The sequence below is a fragment of the Rhineura floridana genome, chromosome 1 (genome assembly GCF_030035675.1).
Source record: "Rhineura floridana isolate rRhiFlo1 chromosome 1, rRhiFlo1.hap2, whole genome shotgun sequence".
Classification (NCBI taxonomy): Eukaryota; Metazoa; Chordata; class Lepidosauria; order Squamata; family Rhineuridae; genus Rhineura; species Rhineura floridana.
The window spans coordinates 142,657,836-142,673,513 of NC_084480.1; positions in this window are offsets into that span (position 1 = coordinate 142,657,836).

Genomic DNA, 15,678 nt, shown 5'->3' on the forward strand with positions numbered 1-15,678 from the left:
GACACTACCAGTTCCAGGCTGCCAGACAGGCGAGCAAGTGAGCAGGCAGAGGGGCCTGGCTGTCTCCCTTTTTCGCTCTCCCCTACTCCCTGGTTACCTAGCGGTGGCGACCGCTACTTTTGCTCCGGCCACTTTTGAAAATCTCTACGGCCCCTGCATACTAAACCCAGAGCTCTCATATCGGCCTCTTGAGGAGAGGGGTGATCATGGTGGTGAGGGAAGCGCCCAGATGTTATAAGGGGGTTTCCGAGCCAGGGATCTTGGGTTAGCCGAAAGGGAGCGTGGGGTCCCTTTCTTTAGAGATACTTGGGGCTAGCCTGTGCCTTTTCCTTGTTCGGGATCTTCCCTTTCCTTCTTCCAGCAAGAAAGCCCCAAAGCTTAACTGTGGGGGCCAGCGCGTGTCTGGAGAGCGCCCTGACAAGCTGTCTATAAATAATGTGATTTCAAGAAGATCGATGAGCCCTTTTATTAGTTAAATCGTCTGAATAATAGTTTCATCGATAAAGCATTTCATTGCTCGTAGCTGCGGGTTGAGGTGGGGTGGGGTGGGGTGGGGGAACTTGGGAAGGCTCACAAGGAAGAGAGGGGAACAACTGGATTGTTTTTATTCCCCCCGCCCTCCGTTCCTTCAGTCAGCAATCCCAAGGTGACTTGCATGCTGAGCATCAGAGACAGCCCTCCCCCTGTCCTCCCCCACCCCAGAACCTCGATTTGCGCGTCTCTCTCCCGGCCCGATCTTCCTCCGCATTGGATGGGCCTGGGGGGAGGGGTTGCAGGCACAGCAGCCTTTCAGCGCAGTTGACCTCGATCGATCACTTAGCAATTATTTTGACCGAGGGATGGAGCGGCGTGCCGGGTTCTTCTCTGAGGGTTGAGGGGAGACTGGTGGCTACTGCAGCCAAACTGGCTCACTGAGCCTCTAGGCCTGCATGTGCGCCCGGAGCACAAGCCTGCGATAGAGATATTCCAGCCCCACAGGGGAGATTAAGAGGAAGGAGACAAATAACTCCCACCCGTCTCTGTCCTTGGAGCGGGGGTGGTGGGGAGATCTTCTGGGCCCTCCCCCTCCCCGTGTAGTGTCGCCACCCGCGCTTGCCGCGCGGTGGCTGCTGGCTCAACTTCCGGGGCCGCTTGCCAAAACAGGCCATTTTTGCCTACCCGTCGTCGTGCAAGGCAAAACCGTTGCTCCTCCAGCTCTCCGGCGGGTTTATTTTCCTTTTGAAATCGCTGCTCAGACAGACTACTCGGGGGGGGGGTGTCAAGTCACACCTCATTCACGTGAAGCCATTCCACTGGCGAAAACGCCCGGGGATTCTCGTGTCTGAACAGCGTCCTGTAAGCGACCCCCCTACACACACACACACACGCCGTTGGACTCATGTTGCAGACATGTTGGACACGTTTTTACCTCTTCCGTTTCAAAGATCAGCCCAAGCCCCAGTGACAGGCCCGGTTTTAGCGAGGTCCCCACCCCCGTCTCGCCGCTAAGTGAACTGTGCCTAGGAAATTCTTGCCTGCTCTGGAAAGATGAGCTTGCTTATTGGCACAAGGGGTAAAAACGCCAGACATAACACGCGGCGTAAAGAGGACAGGGAGGGTCGGAGGAGGGCGACCAAAGGTCATGGAAAGGTGACACGGGGTAATAATGATTGGGGCACGTTAGTCGCATAACTCGGGATAAAGAAGAAAAAATATGGGCATATAGTGTAGGGAGTGGGACAGTCTGAACGAGACACAGTAGACTTGAAATGGAGTTTATCATTTACATACAGCACCATACACGTTCATGATAAAGCTCAATCGAGTAACGTAAGCAGAAAGACCTGCCCGGAAGGGTTTACAAACGGGATTGGGACGATGATTGGTGGAGACAGTAAAGGAAGGCCCCATTTAGTGTGGCCTACCCGGTTTCTCCCCACAGAGCCATGAAGCTCACTGGGCGACCTTGGACCAGTCACTGACGAAGGCAACAGTAACCCACCTCTGAATACCGCTTACCATGAAAACCCTATTCATAGGGTCGCCATAAATCGGGATCGACTTGACGGCAGTCCATTTCCATTTTTCTTTTCTATGCCGAAGTATATTCCCCCCCCTCCACATACAAACACGGCTCTCAATAACTAGAACTTTCAAAGCCATATATACAATTCCCCTCCATAATTATGCAAAAAACGAACGTTTTGGGTTCTGAACGTGAGTCTTCAGATTGTTTGCTTCTGAGTCTTCGAGCTCCGTTTAAGTCACTGGGGCTAGCCTGCGACTAGCTTCTCAAGAACGAGGCTTGATTATGATGAGTGCAATTCACTGGGAAGTTCTCCTGCGCAAGCCCCATTGACACGAAGGGGAGCTGCACGTGTCCAAAACCTCTTGCTGGTGGATTGCGGCTAGTGTCATAACTTTCCAAAGCGGCTTTTCCTTTTAGCTGGAAAAAACGGGGGACCTCTTTATGTCCGTCTTCCATATTTGCCAACATGCTACACATGCAACCCAAGCTAACAGCTGTTTACTTAGAAGGAAGGCCCACTGAACGCAGTCCTTAGTAAGTGCGCAGAAGATTGCAACAGCCCCCCCTTTTAAAAAAGTACAACTGAGCTAAATTATTTTAACTTCTTCAGTTTTAAAGATCATGCTTAGGCTCAAACAGCTCTTTTATACCCCAAATTCTAGACATAGAACCAAGATGTATTTATTGATTTCAAGGAAAGGAGTTTCCAAGATAGGTTTTCTATCCTGTGTCTATGATTCTAAACACACCAGTGCATGTTTCTTCGGAAATAAAACCTACTGTGTGCAGATGATTTTACTCCTTAGTAAGTGTGATGAGGATTGGATACAGCGAGACTTATGTCCGAGTAAGCATGGCTGGGATCGGACTGCAGGAAATAGGCCCCGTTGTGCACAAACAGCTGTAACAGCTTAGCACTGTGGTATTAGCAGGAGCCCTACTTCCTCTCCCCACCTGTGCTCCCCAGAAAATAGATAGGTTTTATTCTTGATTTTAAAAGCCTATTTAAGACAAAATCTGGCAATATAAAACCTTTAGCAATAACTCTGAGCTCAGATAGAGGCGAGGAAATGATGCAAAGGACCAAATGATGCAAAGGCCCTGAAGCCCATGAGAGTAAAAACGTTGGCCAGGCGAAGATTTGTGCAAAGCAGTCCGGGAAGGGCGGCGGGGCTATGGGGAGTTCACTTGTTCTTTGCACCGAAATTTACCCTCGCTTTCTCCGTCATTGAGAATAACACAGTGTTGATGGACAATTCGGGGTCCCGGTGCCTCTCGTGTCACTGAATCCAGACAGCCTGTGAAGGGAAGCGCTTTTCCCCTCTGTGACCCGTGAAATAATCTATAGAATTGTTTACTTTCACCTCTGATCTGACTGTTAAACACACTCCTTGGTACAACACACGTGGGTCCCACGCTTCCACTCTCAGCTTTTGCCATCCTGGGTGGGTACATCATTACCCATCGTTGCTTTGTAGGATATAGTTCCTGAATGGTAAAAAAGCGAGAAGAGGGAGGGACAAGAGGGTGGAGGGGGGTGGGATCTGACTGGCCTTGAGGGCGATGGCAGGAATCAGCCACATCATGCTTAGCTATTGGGGGGGGGGTTAAGCGGGATCTGGGGCACCGTGGATACAGGAAATCAGGACAGAGGGTTTCGCCTGCAATGGAGCGTAGTGGCGGTTCAGATTTCAATTGAAGGGCTGGGAAAATTTCAACAAGGTCTAAAGGCCCCGTCTTAACCCCCGTTTGAATTCATCTAAAGTTGGAATGGGGGTGGGAAAAAGCTGTGTATTTAAACATTTGTACTCAAACACTTTACATTATATTAATCAGAGCAGGCGTTATCAACAAAGGACAAACCGTCACCTTGTTATCATTTTATAAAGTTAAGGGATATGTGGCGTTGACCTATATAGTACATACGGTGAAGATGAGGATGATGAAGAAGAACGCACAGAGCTTGTAATATACAGAATTGCTGTTGTAATTATTGCCATCCGTGGGCTTGGCGCTTCATCATAAGCAAAAGGTCGCTTGGACCGAGGAGGTTACAGTCTCATTTTGGCCAGGGTGGGGGAAGGGTATCACTCGTTGTGCAGAACCTTTGGCATGAGAGAAAAGTGTTCCTGAAGAAGTCTCAATGTGGTTTGAAACGTGCATGGGTGTATATAGATTTCCCCGATGCTTTGCTTTATGGCACCGTCGCCTGCAATAGCGGCGCTGATCTGTCCCCTAGCATTCAGGAAAGCGTGAGTGACAAATCCGATCCACAATTCACTTGCACCAGAGGAGCTAGGACGGAAGTGATGACGGCCAGCGGGGATAACCAATCGGCTTACATCCCTCGCATTTACCGGCAATTAGAGTGCTAGTCAGGGGGCGAACGTGTGGAAGAAGATTGCCACCTTGGCTGCCCCATATTTACTCGCAAGTAAGGACTGAAATGGAACTTCGTTCCTTGCTTCCCGGGAAGTCAGGGGCGCTGAGCATCTTGGCGCGAAATACAAGCAGACCGCTCCAGGCTCCAGGAAGCTCCTCCCGGCCTCTGCTTCTCCAAATCGCATTGCGCCTTAGAGCTGAGCGTTCTCAAAGCTTAAAGCTAGCGGCAGCACCAGCCTGGCTGAAAATGTCTCTCCTCGCGCTCTTCTGACCTGTGCACCCACAATGCTATTAAAGATAAAAGTAATTGATAACCCATTAACCCATTGGCCTCCGTTTAGTTTAGCACAGGACTGAGAAACAGGCCTTGAGCTGCAGTGCTGTTCAGACTTGCTGATCGAGCAGCACAGGTCATTGGGCCACAAGGCAGATGGACCAAAAAGTGAAACATGCCACAATGCAAACATGTGAAGAAAAAGGCAAAATGACGCTTCTTCCGGGGTTGGTGATTGACAATGTGGACTGATACAGAATAGCCCCTCTTTTCTCTTCTCCCCCTCTTTCTTTCTCGATTTGGTTAAGTTGCACAGAAAGTAGCACGTGCGCCCTGCCTTAACTTCAGGGAGATGATCTGCATATAATCCAATTAGTCTTGCTTTCTGTACTAACACAACGCGTCTGCAACCAGATTTCCCCACCCCTCAGAAAGAAAAAGAAAGTCAGTCAGACAGACGCGCAACTAGGAGAAACGATGAACATCAAAGGCCACAATCTATCAGGGAAGTTCTCCTGGGCTGACCTCATTGAAATGAATGGGAATAGTGCTCCCGTGCGGCCCTGTTCATTTCAGTGGGGCTTTAGGCCGTTCAAAAATATCGTTCACAGGGCGCGTTTTGCAAGAAAAAAAATTAGGAGAGTGTGTATGCTCTTTTTTGGAGCCACTGAAAATTAAAAATGTAATCTGCCAGATTTTGCTCCTTTTCATTACTGAGGGCTGTGGATCATGAGTGGGATCCCAATCCACACATTAAAAATATGGTATGGACGTCAGCCAAAGGAGAATGGACGAAGATCTACATTTCCCGGTAGTGAACTCTCAATAACCTGTGACTTTCAAAGCCAGGAACCAGGATTCATTCCTTAGCTGCCTAGTGTGCCTGGATCAATTTATGCGAGTCTGCTTTTGAATATTAGGGCAATCTAGAAGCTAGGCCGGTGGCCACATAGAGCAAGCCTTTTTAAGTGGTGGCTCCAGTCCTCGGGAATTCCCTCTCTAGGGAAGTTCGCGACTGGCCTTCATGTTCCTGCTCCAAGCTAATTTGTTTTTAAAGGCATTTGCCTAGATTACTCTGTTGCCATGCTGCTGGCTCTTTTATTTAACTTGCAGGAATGTTTGGATGGTTGCTGATTTAGTACAGAGAGAGTAACCCGCAGCATGCTTATTTAGAAGTCCACTGTGTTCAGCGGAGCTCTCTTCCATGGTAGTGTGCAAAGGTCTGCAGCCTCAGCTTTCACAATTTAGATTCTCCTGTGTCGGCCAAAAGGTCTGTACACTAAACAACAACTACAACAGCAATAACAACCACCCTTTGGATGGGGATAAGTAACCAAACCGAGTATTATTTCCCTAGGCATCTCCTCTTGACCTTTCTCCCTTAAGTCTGGGAGCTGTGCTGGAGAATCTCTCGTTTTATCTCCTTATGTGTAAAATCGAGCAGGAATCGTGGAGCAAGGTGAGAAAGACCTGTCCAGAAAGACAGGTGTGCTCTGTCCTGGATGGGAAGGGCAAAATAAGCAGCGTAAAGACCAGAGTTAATTCTGGATGCTAATTAGGAGAGTGTGTATGCGCTTTTCAGACAAAGCCAGCCATCTCTGGGTCCCTTTCAGTCCTTTTTATCTCATAGGAGCATTTTGCTGTGCTTCCAACACATTCGAGGTCGCCTTGGAAGGCGGCAGTCAGGTACACTTCGGTTGGGCTGGGAACAGACTGAAATCCGTGAGACCTACTTTAGAAGAGAGAGGAATTAGATCGGAGTGGGCATCGATTACAATCACTGGGATTTAAAGTTACTTGGTTGCTCGCTCGCTCGCTTAATTAATTAATTAATTAAAAACCGGCAATTAAAATTACCGTCAATTCCATTGCTTTCCATCGGGCTTAGTTCCACATTTATGTGTTCAGGACTGGCATGTAAATTGGACATTTTAATTTTTATTATCATCAGCATCATCTCTTTCACGCAGCCCACCCACCCCCCATTCAGAAGCGTTGCCCTCCTCTAGGAGCATTGCTAGAACGATGGAAGGGACAGAGGATTTATCCATGCCACACAATCAAACACACACAAAATCGCTGGAGAAGGAAGGATATCGTGGGCAACCTCTAACACAGTTAAGCGTAAGCGATTGGACTGAAGTCGCGAATTCCACTAGTTTTAACAGGATTGTAGATCTGGGCTCAGGAAATAGGGCGCTGCCTTTAAATCAGCGGTAACCTGATCGTTACGGATACAAAGACGTACGTCCTCACAACACTCTTGAGAACGTACTGTGTGTGTAAAAACTGGCCCTGTATTTTGTTACAGCATCACATTGAGCATTATTTTGCAAACAGAGAAAGGGGAGAGGGGGAGGGAGGAAACTCCCCCCAGCGATCACGCCCCTAACATCTCCGCTTTCTGTTAGTCGAGTGTGTACACACTGTGCGAGCAAAAGTGAAGTCGACAGCCGCTTTAGACAAACTTCAGCATACTCGCCAAATCCCATCTAGCTGTGACAAGCCCATTGGGGAGGTTGGCGGAGGACGGTGGTTGTGCGAGGGTGGGGGGGTCGAGGGGAATGAAGCCATGCGACTCCGGTTTTGCGGCCCCATCATCCTAGCCGTGTTGACTCAGAGGTCGTCTAGAAGGTTGTTCACACACATTGAGGACCTCAATGGGAGAGGAACTTTCGTATTTCATGGAAAGGCATGGTGTTCTGAGAGTGACAGGAACGACCTCTCTCTCTAGCTTTCGAACTGGGTGGTTCATTCACCCACGGAAGCCATCACTTTCATGCTGTAGCGATGAGGGCGCATATGCACGCGTGTACATTGCGTTTGTGTTTGCATTCGGAACTATTTATGAATAGGCATGTGTGTGTGTGTGTGTGTGTGTGTGTGTGTGTGTGTGTGTGTGTGTGTGTGTGTGTGTGTGTGTGTGTTTCCTCCAAGGGTGTGTGCTGGCTCTCTCTCGGTCTTGGCGCTCCAGCCTTACTATACAAACTTGGAAGTGAGCTATCTTGACTTTTCCCGAGTAAGCGTGCCTAGAGGCGGGCTGTATCTTTGAGCCAGGAGTATCAGGGCTTTGCCCCTGAGTATTTTTTCCGTGCATGGCTTGAAAGTTCAAGGAGAGAGTCGCCTCGTTTCCCTCGCCGCGCCCACAACCGATTCCTGCCACCTCCGGGTTTGGCAGGAAGAGCCCGCTATTTATCGGCCGCCGTGAGGACCGGGACTTCTTTTTGGACCTCGAACACAATGATTACCCTTCGGGTATTCAGTGCTCAGGCGAAACCGGTATCTGGAAGCCGGTGGCTTGTAATTTTGTCTGGGTCCTCGGAATGTATGAGTCCTATGCGGCTCGCGGAGCTCCCTCGGCTGGGAGTCATTTCCTGTGAACCGGTCTGAACCTAACCGGTTTAATGCAAAACCTAATGGGAGAGGAAAAGGAAAGCAGTCTGGAATGACCTGTTTCTGTCTAAAAACGCGCCTAAAGCGCAATCCTGTGATGGTTGGCTCAGAAATAAATCTCACTGTGTTCAAAAGGGGCTTCTACGAAACTGTGCACAGTATTGCAGCTCTAGGAAGTTCAATGAAAATCAATGGGGAAGTTCCCAAGTAAGCCTATTTAGGATTGGGATGTTAACTATTCCCATTCAAGAATCAGCAAGCGAGACAGAAATACCGGCCAGCTTCCTTCTTTCTCTTGCATCTACGCTTCCATGACAAAGATCAGGAAAGTATAAATCCAAGCAATTTGCAGGAAGGAAACCGCCTGGTTGGTGAGAGGCCCCCGGTCGAAAACGTGGTTGTGCGGAAGGTGCAACTAGGGCAAGGAAAGGTTTGCCAGGCGGGAGCTCCCCCTGCTGTTAGGTCCGTACGGCTGCAGCGGAGACTTGTTCGCGGTCACAAGGAGGCTTGGGCGTCTTTTAAGGCCAGATACATGGTCAGAGCCAGCATGAGGGACTTGTTTTGAAACGGACCTTCCGGGAGGAAAGGCCTGGAGGATTGCAGGTGTACAACACCCTTGGGAAAGGGGACAGGCTGAGCTGCAAGGCTCGATCCACAAGCCAATTAAGCAAAAGCACTTGGGTTGGCTTGCAAACCAAGCCAGATAAGGTGGTGGGAGGCTGGGGCCCCTGAGGTGTTGATAACCAAGTTCTTAACAGGGATTTCAGTGCTTAGAAATCTACCTCTTCAAATTTAAGAACAAAAGAGGAGCCCTGCATGATCATGCCAATGGCCCATCTAGTCAAGATCCGGTTCCCATGGTGGCCAATAAGATGCCTATGAGAAACCTTCACCGAAGACCTGAGCACAAGAGCACTCTTCCCACCTGTGATTCCTAGCAGCTGGTATTCAGAGGCATCCTGCCTTTGTTAGTGGAGGTAGAACATAGCCATTGTGGCTCATAGCCATTGATAGCCTTTTCCTCCATGAATTTATCTAGCCCTCTTTTAAAGCCATCCAAGTTGTAGGCCATTGCAACATCTTGTGGGAGCAAATGTCATAGTTTAACTATCTGTTGCATGAAGAAGTACTTTCTTGCTTTACATGCATACACCTAAGTGTTTTTTCCTAAGAAAAAAGGGTATACCTAAAAATTGCTTAAAATGTGAATGCAACAAGCAGGTATTTGAAACACTGATATCACACAGGTATTGGCTGTGGCTTCCAGTGTATGTGGCAAACTAAGGTTTGCCGCTGTGTAATGCATGGAAATTTATTTATTTATTTATTAAATTTATATCCTGCCCTTCCTCCCAGTAGAAGCCCAGGGAGGCAAACAAAAACACTAAAAACACTCTAACATCATGACAAAAATGTTAAAATATATTAAAACAAAACATATTTAAAAACATCTTTTAAAAAAAGCTTTAAAAACATTAAACAGTGATTTCAACACAGATGCAGACAGGGATAAGGTCTCTACTTAAAAGGCTTGTTGAAAGAGGAAGGTCTTCAGTAGGCACTGAAAAGATAACAGAGATAGCCTGTCTAATATGTAAGGGGAGGGAATTCCAAAGGGTAGGTGCCACAACACTAAAGGTCCACTTCCTGTGTTGTACGGAACAGACCTCCTGATAAGAGCGCAGAGACTGACTGGTTATATAAGGGTTAAGACGATCTCTCAGGTATCCTGGTCCCAAGCTGCATAGGGCCTTGTACACCATAACTAGAATCTTGAACTTAGCTTCGTAGCTAATAGTCCACAGGGTCCCTTCAGAAGGTATTAAAGACCACTGACAGTGCAATCCCATGGATGTCTATTCCAGAGTGAAATTATCAGCTAAATGTGCATAGGGTGGCAACCTAAATCAGCTTAACCATGGACTCAGTCCAAGGTACTCTTGTTCAGCTGTTTTGTAGATGGTAGGCTAATATAGTATCCATTCACTTTCCTTGCTGAAGAAAAGGTTATTGTAAATGTCTTGGCATATTCTATGGAAACAGAAAATTACAGGCATTTCTTATACATGACACAGGGTGTTTCTCTTAACATAGGAGCTAAACTGAACAATCCATGGTGAGACTTAGCTTTTAACTAGAAATAACCAGCACAAATACATGCTCAGAAGTGTCTCCCTCTCTGGACAAAAGCAACCAATGACTTTCTAAGGGAAAAAAAGTCAGAATATACAACTGATGAACATACAGCACATTGAACCTTCCACCAAGACACTGACATGGAATGGGGATAATATGAGATGGTTAGCATGGACTCTAGTGAGAACATAGGGGGTGCAGCTAGTTTGTATGTAGAGAGACATTCATCAATGACCGGAAGAAAACGTCCAAGCTCAAATACAAAAGAGAAACATCTTCAAAGGCAGCTGAGCTGTGAAAGGGGGTGGGGGAAGAGGGAAAGAAAGGAAAATCGGGACACTGGTTTCTGTGCCCTCAGAAATCTTTGTGCAGTTTTATTTTAACTTCCCCACCTAAAGTACCTTGGAAAAGAATATATGTTGAAAATTCACAGTCCAGTCCATAGTCCATAGCCTGCTCATGCCGAAAGCATACTAGAACTTAAGAAAACCATTTGATTGTGTTGCATGGGAAGGCAGTCAGAAGTGATTTTTCAGTGGAAAGAGGCCTACAGGAGCTCGTTCTAATGGTGGGTCTCTCATCTCCAGGCCCTTCAAAAATGCAGTCTGGGGTTACAATGGAGCTGAAAAATCACATTCTGAGATGTTTCCTTTCCTTTGTAAAAATGCCCTTCACCCTCTGTTGTTGTTATTTAAAAACATGCTCCTTTGAGCTTTAGATCTAACTAGGAATTGTCGGAGAGTGGCGAAATTGGGAATGGAGAGACTGAGTGAGCCTTTACGTGTTTGAATCTTTGCTAAAGATTATACCTTCCCCTCAAATTAGTCAGATAGAGACTTTAAGCTTTAAAATAAGAAATAACTACTTTATTCTGGAAGTACATACTTGATAGGAAAGAGTTCTACATCTAGCTAACTAGCTAAGTTGGAGATGCAAACACTAAACCTACTGTTTGCCCTCATGCTTGAAGGAGAGGGAGAGACAAAGAAAATGTGTCTGCTCTCCCTCTCAAGAAAAAGAAGGAAGGAGGGAGGGAAGGAGATGTGGTCAACATCCTATGCATATGAGTTTAGCAGGAAGGGAGAGACAGCAGGAGATCAAAGGATAGGTATAGCCTAGCAATCAGGAGGTTTCCTCTCTAGCTACCCTTCTTAACCCCATGCAGGCTCAACCCACAAGTTGGAGTTGAACCACATATATTCCCTTCTCAACAACAACTTGGTTTATTCTACAAGGTGCATCTTGCCTCGTAGCTTCTGGTGTCGGACTTTGCCCAATGGCTTGGTCAATGCATCAGCTGTCATCTCTTCTGTTGAACAGTAGATCATCTCTAGAAGTCCTTTCTCCCTTATGTCCTTTAGGTAGTGGAACTTCCAATCCATGTGCTTCATGCGAGAACTTTGTCCTTCTGATTCTGTGAGTCTTAATTGTCCTCAAGTATTCTGACAGGCTCTGGTTCAGATATGCCCAAGTCTCGTAGAAGCTTGCGTAACCACAGCATTTCTTTGCATGCTTCATCAGCTGATACATACTCTGCCTCTGTAGATGAGTGTGCTACAGTCTCTTGCTTTCGACTTGTCCAGCAGATAAGTGACTGTCCATAGTAGAACAGGTTTCCACTGGTTGACTTGCAATCTTTGGTGTCTCCAGCCCAGTCAGCATCAGCATATCCTATAAGCTTGGGATCTTGAGTAGCTGATAGCTTTAGTTTTAGGTTTGCAGTGCCTTTCAGATATCTTGCCACTCTCTTGACTGCTTCCCAGTCTTTCTTGGTTGGCAAGCTGGTTTTCTGCATAGGTATCCCACTGCTACCACCACGTCTGGTCTGGTTATTGTGCTGATGTATAGGAGTTTTCCTATAGCTTGTCTGTAGCTTCGTTGTCTTCCCAGGGTTGATTGTTCTGGTCTGGTTTCAAGTATCCTACTTCCATTGGTTTAGGTGCTGGATGTGCATCTTTCAGTCCTAGACTCTCAAGTAGGTCTTGAATCTTTTGTTTCTGGTTCAGTAGAAAGGATCCATCTTCCTCTCTTTCAATTTGTATGCCAAGGTAGTATGTGATGTCACTTAGACATTTCACTTCAACTTCCCTGCTTAGATTATTTACTAACTCTTGCTTGTCTTGTGGACTCTCATAAGCCAGTAGTAAATCATCTACATAAATCAAAATGTAAGTCCATTTGTTGTTCTTGAATCTGCTGTATAGGCATTTGTCTGCTTCGCCTCTTTTAAAGCCTTGTTTCAAGAGCATTTGGTTCAGTTTGTCATTCCATGCTCTTGCAGCCTTTATTTCTAGATGCTCTACTTGCATCTTCCTGTTGGAAGCGACACTCAGGAGTGTCCTGATTGTTGTATGCTTGACTACAGTTTCAATCTCTTTCTAGGTCTCTGGCTCTGGCAGTTCATCAGCTGTTGCAAGGTAGGACAGTCTCAGTGGAGGTACACCTCTGTTGGTGCTGTTAGAGAGTCTTGGTACAGGATTCTTTGCTGCCCCTTCTGGCTGTGCAGGTTCCCCTTCTTGCTCTGATTCCTCACTGTCCACCAGTGCTGGCATGTTGCTTTAATCTGTAGTACTGTATGGTATTTCTACTTTATCTTCTTCACTGTTGTGGTCTTGGGATGGTGCCCCTTCTGGTTGAAATGCACCTTGACCTTCATCAAAATAGACAGCTCTTTGGATTTCAATCCTTTCTATTTTGGGATTTAGGATTCTGTATCCCTTTTGTTTTGTAGAATATCCAATAAAGATTCCTTCCTTTGTAGTGTTGTCCAATTTGGTCCTCTTCTGGTGTGGTATGTAACTGTACATTTTTGATCCAAACACCTTTAGATGAGCTAAACTGGGTATGCGTCCATGCCATAATTCGAATGGAGTCTTGTTGCTATTCACTTTTGTTGGCAAATGATTCTGTAGATAGGTGGCAGTGTACACTGCCGCTCCCCAATGTTTCTGTGGGAGATTGGCATCTTCTAGCATTGATCTCACCATCTCAATAAGGGTTCTGAATTTTCTCTCCAAGACACCATTTTGTTCTGGGTTGTGAGGTACAGTGGTCTGATACTCAATCCCATGTTCACGCAGAAACAGCTGGGTAGCATGAGACATGTATTCTCCTCCATTGTCAGAACGTAGAATTTGTGGCTTTCTCTGGAATTTAGTAGTCACCATTGCAATATCCTCTTTGAGTTTCTGAAGCATTTCCCCTTCTCTTTCAGTATATAGATTACAGTGAATCTTGAATAGTCATCAATAAAACTAACAATATATCTATTTCCACCATTTGAAGGAATTGGCATTTCACAAATGTCGCTGTAAATCAACTCTAGGGGGCGCTTAGTCTTCCTTTCACTCTGCTTAGGAAAACTTGGTCTTGTCCCTTTAGCCTTAACACAGCATGTACGTCTTCCCTTTCCTTGGTAGGGTTCAATTTTCATGCCTCTTACTAAATTATTCCTTTGAAGGGTATTAATCTTTGCAATGTCTTTATGCCCAAGCCTCCTATGCCATGAGTGCAAACATGGCTTGTTACAGCAGTCCTTCACAATATTAGCTTCTGGACTTTGCTGATCAATTTCATACATTCCTTTTCTCTTAGTAGCTGTGCATATAATTACACCATCTCGAGAAATTGCGCAGGAATTTTGTTCACATAGTACTGAACATCCTTTATGCCTCACTGACTGAGATCAAATTATTAGAAATTCCTGGAGTCCAGAGCGCATTTCTAAGGTAAATCTCTTTAGTACCACTTGGCGTCTGGCAAACCAGCTTTGCATTCCCTTCCCCTTTTATGGGCACTTCTTGTGACTCAGCAACTTTAACTGGGCCTCCATGTGGGGTTAGAGTTTCAAATAGGGTCTTTGTATTTATCAAATGAGCACTTGCTCCCGAATCTATATAGACTTTATTATTACAACATTTTTCAACATGAGTTACTTGTAAACTGTTGACATCTTTGTCTGTCTTTTTAAATCCTTTATTTTGTCCTTCAGACTTCCCTTTCTTGTCGCACTGATTTTTACGGTGAGTCTCTGAACCACATAGAAAGCAGCCTTTGGATTGCTCCTTTTGTTTTCCAAATCTGCATATGACTGGCATTTGGCCAGAAGTCTGTTTACTAAGGAAAGAGGAAACGTCCTTTCCTGCAGCATCTTTTTTGCTTTGCTGAAAGAATTGCTCTCTGACTTCTGATATAATTTCATTTAGAGTCTTTTGCTGTTGTTGCAATATGAGGCAAAAAGTATTCATTGATTTTGGGAGGGAATCTAGAAACAGAGCAATCTGCGTCAGCTGATCCAGCTTGGTGTCCGCTTCTTCAATTCCCTGATTTAACACCATACATTTAGTGAGGAGTTCTTCAAATGAATCATCCCTCATTTGCAAGTTAATAAGACTTCGTAACATTGAAATTAAATGCCCTTGGCTTTTTGGCTGGTGATTAGACTTAAGTGTAATCCACATTTCTCTGGCATTTTTACAGTTAATGATCAAAGGGATTTGCGAGTTACTCACACACTTTACTATGAGATCTTGAGCTCTTTCGTCTTTTTCAGTCCAAACTCTTCTTGCTTCCTGCGAGGCTTCTGGTCCTGGTTCCCGGTCTTTGATCACTTCCATTAGCTTCTGTTGCTTTAAGTGACATCCCATCCCAAACAACCACAGCTTCAAGTTTCCAGGTGAAAGTTTGTCGAGGCTTAGCTGTTGTTCCATGGTAGCCAGCCTTAAGAAAAAGGCTTAACTCTTGACTGACTAAACTCTGAAGGTCTTTACTAGCTTCCTTGATTCGCAACACAAAAGCTCCTTTAATTACTCAGATCTCCTTTTGCATGGCTGGGCCCATAACCTGTCAGAGAGTGGCGAAATTGGGAATGGAGAGACTGAGTGAGCCTTTATGTGTGTTTGAATCTTTGCTAAAGATTATACCTTCCCTGCAAATTAGTCAAACAGAGACTTTAAGCTTTAAAATAAGAAATAACTACTTTATTCTGGAAATATATACTTGATAGGAAAGAGTTCTACATCTAGCTAAGTTGGAGCTGCAAACACTAAGCCTAGTGTTTGCCCTCATGCTTGAAGGAGAGGGAGACGAAGAAAATATGTCTGCTCTCCCTCTCAAGAGAAAGAAGAAGGAAGGAGATGTGGTCAATGTTGCGCTGTGTGTAGTTGTGTTGCTTAATTTTGTTTAAAAGCAACACCACAGCAGCAGAGAGTAACAGCAGATGTTGAAATGCGAGTGTGCCAGCGTGTGTGCGCGTTTGCCTAAGAAAACAGGCTTTTACCCTGCGTCAGCATCACTGAGACTGGAGACTTAGTAAAATAAGAATACATAGTAGATAGAAAAGGCATACCTAGTTCTAACTAACTAGCTAAGTTGGAGGCATAACACCCAGGTGTGGGAGTCAGCCCCATGCTCAGAGAGAGCAGAGACAAAGGGATGTCTCCTCTCTCCAGGACAGCCAGAGAAGAAAGGAATGGAAAGGGCAGAA